Source organism: Penaeus japonicus, unplaced genomic scaffold (genome assembly GCF_977035675.1).
Source record: "Penaeus japonicus unplaced genomic scaffold, GWHDUDI00000001_assembly GWHDUDI00000008, whole genome shotgun sequence".
Lineage (NCBI taxonomy): Eukaryota > Metazoa > Arthropoda > Malacostraca > Decapoda > Penaeidae > Penaeus > Penaeus japonicus.
The window spans coordinates 10,490,839-10,495,838 of NW_028234410.1; the positions used below are offsets into that span (position 1 = coordinate 10,490,839).

The following is a 5,000-nucleotide window of genomic DNA, read 5'->3' on the forward strand; positions in this document are numbered from 1 at the left end:
AACTTTTTCGCTTCTTGTTAGCTGGCAGTGGACATTTTTTTTTTATCTCTTTTCTTCTACTTCTTCTTCTTCTGTCTTCCTTTTTACGATTTTCTCCATTTTATTTTTCTTCATTTTCCCTATTTTCGCTTTTTTATGTCATTCTATTTGATCATAGGCTAGAGAATTTTTTTTTTTCATTTGCATTATTCTTTTATTTTTCATACTTTTTATTTACTTATTTATTTATTTATTTATTAACCTCTTCAACTGACATGTTCAGGTAAACCCGATATGGTGGTCGTCTGAGTTGATACTTGCAATTGCTCTCGATAAAAGCTTCAGGAAACTTGATCTGTGTGATCCAGTGACAGTTCGAGGTAAGATCGCTCATCTCAAGGTAAAAATCATGCCATTGCTCTCCCACGGTAACACGAGATGAAAATGGTAGTCAAGTTTCAACTGTTTTGCGGTGAAGGATTTTTTTTTTGTGTGTCATCTCCCATTCTCTCTTTCTCTCTCTTTCTCTTTCTCTTTCGCTCTATCTGTAGACTCCGCGTTAATCATTATCCTTTGTCATGGGAGTTATTCAACACCTGCATGTGGTGTTGCGTTACCTGAATCTGATATGCGGTTTGATTGAGCGATATGGTGTTACGGTCCTGAGGGTGTAACGTTTGCGATATTTCGTTTTCTGTTGGCTCACTTTTTTTTTAGGGGGGGAGGGGGGGAGGGGTCGTATTTTATATATGGTGTTTTGGTTATCCGGAAATTTGGGTTTTAGCTTTATCTGATGAGAGAGTAATGGGTGACTTGAGTTGTTTTCTCTTTCTCTTTCTCTCTCTCTCTCTCTCTCTCTCTCTCTCTCTCTCTCTCTCTCTCTCTCTCTCTCTCTCTCTCTCTCTCTTTCTCTCTCTCTTTCGAGATCTCTCTTTCTCTATTGTTATTTCTGTGATTTTCTCACCCACTCGCACTCTTTCTCTCTCTGTCTCCCATTCTCTCACTCTTTCTCATTTTCTCTGTTTGTACTCTCATTCCCTTTGTTCTTACTCACCCCCCCCTCCCACGTGTATTCTGATTATTTAACGCTTGCAACGTTCATATTGAAATTGCTTGATTTGCACCGCCCCCACCCTGCCCCCCCCCCCTCAGAAAAAATTAGCAAGCTTAAGTCCTCATCAAGCACTCGTAGTTGAACCCAAATAAGAGATTTTAAAATAGGCAGCCTCCCCCCTCCCTCCTTCCCCCCAATAAGACCCCCCCTCCAACCTTTTAGCCTCCTCTTCCCCTCCTCCCCTTCCCTCTCCCACTTCCCTCTCCGACCTCCCCCTCCTCTCCCCTCCCCTCCCTCCCTTAAGACTGTATACGCTGGAAGTGATTTTTTATCCCGGTGTGCGTAATTAAGTGAAATTAATTAGATTTTGAGTATTTTTCTTGCCCTCCCTTTTCTTGTTTTCTTTTGTTTTTTTGTTTTTTGTTTTTTATTGTTTCTTTTCTTTCCTCCCTCGTTTCTCTCCCGCTTGCCCTCCTTCCTTCCCAGTTGCCTTTTTTTTAAGGAGCGTTTGTGTTTATTTCTGCGTCCCTCCATCCCTTCCCCCTCCTCGTGTTTCTTCCTTCTCCTTGTTTCCTCTATTTTCCCTCCCCTCCCTTTTTCTGACACTTCCCTTCCCTCCCTTTTTCTGCCACTTCCCTTCCTTGCCCTCCGTCCCTTTTGGCATCACCTTCTCCCCCCCTCCCTCCCCCTTCCTTCCCTTCCACCCTTTCCCTTCTGCCATCCCCTTCCCCTTCCTTCCCTTCTGCCATCCCCTTCCCCTCCCTTCGCTCCTCCCTTATCCCTTCCCCTCCCCCCCCCCTCCCGTTCTTTTCTCTGAGCCTTTTTTAAAACCTTCACGTGTTTGAATAATAACCGGATCTGTCTCGTTAATCTCATTTCAGCTCGAGACGAAGCTTCGTTTTCCCTGCTTCGAGTCGCGTTATTGAGCGTTGATCGGTTGCTAGGAAGCGTTTGGGAATTTTTTTTTTTTTTTTTTTTTTTTTTTTTTTTTTGAGTGATTGCTTGAGTGATTGTTGTTGTTGTTGTCTTTGATGTTGTTGTTGTTTTTTGGAGTATTCTTTGGGGGTGTTTTAGTCGTTTGGTGGGATTTGATGTTTTGGGAGATAGACAGAGAGATAGAGAGGAGGGGAGAGTAAGAATTGGTGGAAGATGACGTGTAAATAAGACCATATTTAAGGCAGGCTGGTTCTCTCTCTCTCTCTCTCTCTCTCTCTCTCTCTCTCTCTCTCTCTCTCTCTCTCTCTCTCTCTCTCTCTCTCTCTCTCTCTCTCTCTCTCCTCGCCTCCGTAAGCAAATATTTCCTGTTGAACATTTTTCAATGTCTTGAGAAAAAAAAATATCCCGGGGTTAATAATACCGAATTAAATTGTTTTTTTTTATTAGAGGGGGGAGGGGATTTTTCCATTTCGATTTTTTCTTTGCTTTTAAGGAGCTTTCCTGCTCTTGGATTTGGACTTGTTGACTTGCATAGATTATCATTTGGTAAGAAAAATATTCCTAATACAGATTATGCTTGTTCTGTACGAAGTTTTTCTTTTCAACTTTTGTGTCTGTTTGATTTTTGTTTGTTTTTTTCTCTCGTTATGGTGATTGGTGATTACAGCTCGGATTGATAGGAAAATATAGCTGATCATCTATGTCTTTATCAGTCTATCTCATAATCTGTTTATCCCTCTATCTATCACTGTCAAGGAATAGATAGATGAATAAATATAGATAGATAGATAGATAGATAGGTAAGTAGATAGATATATATATATACATATGTATATGTATGTATATATGTATATATACATGTATGTATATATGTATATATACATGTATATATATATATATATATATATATATATATATATATATATATATATATATATATATATCTGTGTGTGTGTGTGTGTATGTATGTGTGTTTGTATGTATATGTGTGTGATCTTTTTTGTATATTTAAGATCGTATTACGTGTGTAAGGAATTAAGATATTTCAGATATACATATGCATGTGTATGTAATGTTTGTTGTGTGTGTTATACGTATGTATGTGTACTTTGGTGTGTTCTATAACTTCTGAAACTCCAAGAAAAAAAGAAAGAATTCAACACAGTGCATTTTTTTTCTTTTTTTTTCTTTTTTTTTTTTTTGGGGGGGGGACTCTTCTGCTGTGATTCTTAAAGACAAGTATGAGAAGAAAGTTAGGCGGTGCACTTGTTCATACGGGAGAAACGTGTCTTGAAACGAGAGAAAGCGAAGGAGAGAGGGAGAGACAGAAGGAAAAGGAGAGAGAGAGAGAGAGAGAGAGAGAGAGAGAGAGAGAGAGAGAGAGAGAGAGAGAGAGAGAGAGAGAGAGAGAGAGAGAGAGAGAGAGAGAGAGAGGATGAATAAAGAATTAGAAAATCGTTCTGGATAGATATTTGCGGAAGAAAAACAAATTGGATAAAAGAAAGTATGAAGAAAAAATAAAAATAAAAATCTAAGAAGAAAAACATATACAAGATAAAATAAAAATAAAGAAGGACAGAGAAAAAGAGACAGGAAAAAAATGTATACATACATACAGAATTGCCAATCCAAACTTTTTTCCTGTTGTCCCGCCATTACCGTCAGGGACAAAGGGCTGAAGGGGGTAGAGGAGGGGGAAGGGGGTGCAGGGGTGGAAGAGAGTGAGAGGGAGAGAGAGAGAGAGAGGAGGGGGAAGGGGGTGCAGGGGTGAAAGAGAGAGAGAGGGAGAGAGGGAGAGGGAGAGGGAGGGAGGGAGAGAGGGAGAGAAAAAGAGAGAGAGGGAGAGAGAGACAGACGAAAGAAGAAGAAAAAGAAAGAGAAGAGAGACAAAGAAAAAGAGAGATAGAGAAAGAGAAAGAAACAAAGAAAAAGCAACAGAGAGAGAGAGAGAGAGAGAGAGAGAGAGCTTTAGGGGGGGGGGGAGAGAAAAGAGAGGGAAAAGGAGCACTCTTTTTGGAAAACATGTGCCTGGAATTGTTGATCGAAAGAGCGACTGAGAGCCGGGGAGGCATTCGTTCGTGGGTAGTCCAAAAAAGCTGTCTTTTCTCTCTCTCTCTCTCTCTCTCTCTCTCTTTTGTTGTTGTTTGTTTCTCAGTTTTGGAGTGATTCGGTATTTGTTTTTGCTTATTTGTTTGTATGTTTATTTTTGATTATAATTATTTTTCGGCAGTTTTTTTTCTAGAGGAGGAGAAAGAAAAAGAGAAGTGGAGAGGGAAAGGGAAAGGGAGATAGAAATAGAAATAGAGAGGGAGAGAGAGATAGAGAGAGAGAGAGAGAGAGAGAGAGAGAGAGAGAGAGAGAGAGGGGGGAGGAGAAGAGGAGAGAGAGAGGAGGAGGAGAAAGAGAGAGAAAGAAAGAGAAAAAGAGAGAGAGAGAGAGAAGAAAAGAAGGAAAGGGAAGAGAGAGAGAGAGGAGAGAAGAGAGGGGAGAGGTGAGAGAGAGAGAGAGAGAGAGAGAGAGAGAGAGAGAGAGAGAGAGAGAGAGAGAGAGAAAGAAAGAAAGAAAGAAAGAAAGAAAGAAAGAAAGAGAAAGGGAGAGATGGGGAGAGGAAGAAGAAGACGACGAAGAAAAAAGAAGGCGACGAAGAAGACGAAGACGACGTAGACTCAGACGACGTAGACGTAGACGAGGGATAGAGATCAATCTTAGGAGTTCGAGACGGCCTCCGATCCGTTCATCGCCGCCGAGTATTTTAATGAGATTTGTCCCTCCCGCTAATTTCCTCATTACTCATAACGATTGCCTCATAAACTTGTTCCTCTCGTTACTGAGGCGGGTAATGGAAGCTGACACAAAATTGCACCATCTGTTAGTCTTGCAAGCGAGGCGGGACGCGTTTGTTGCACATTGCTCGCATCCTCGATCCTCCACGTCCTGCAGGCGTTCCCTTGCAGATCTTTCTCCTTGCGTTTTCTTCGTCGTCTTGGTAGTCATCTTGCCTGAACGTCTGAGGGGCTGAGAGGGGAAACTT

General features: G+C 41.2%; 1 protein-coding gene across 2 annotated transcripts in view; it reads left to right on the plus strand.

The window, feature by feature from the left end:
- LOC122251694 (inactive tyrosine-protein kinase Dnt) overlaps positions 1–5,000 on the plus strand; it is a 213,611-nt gene that overhangs the window by 92,986 nt on the left and 115,625 nt on the right. The window lies entirely within an intron of this gene.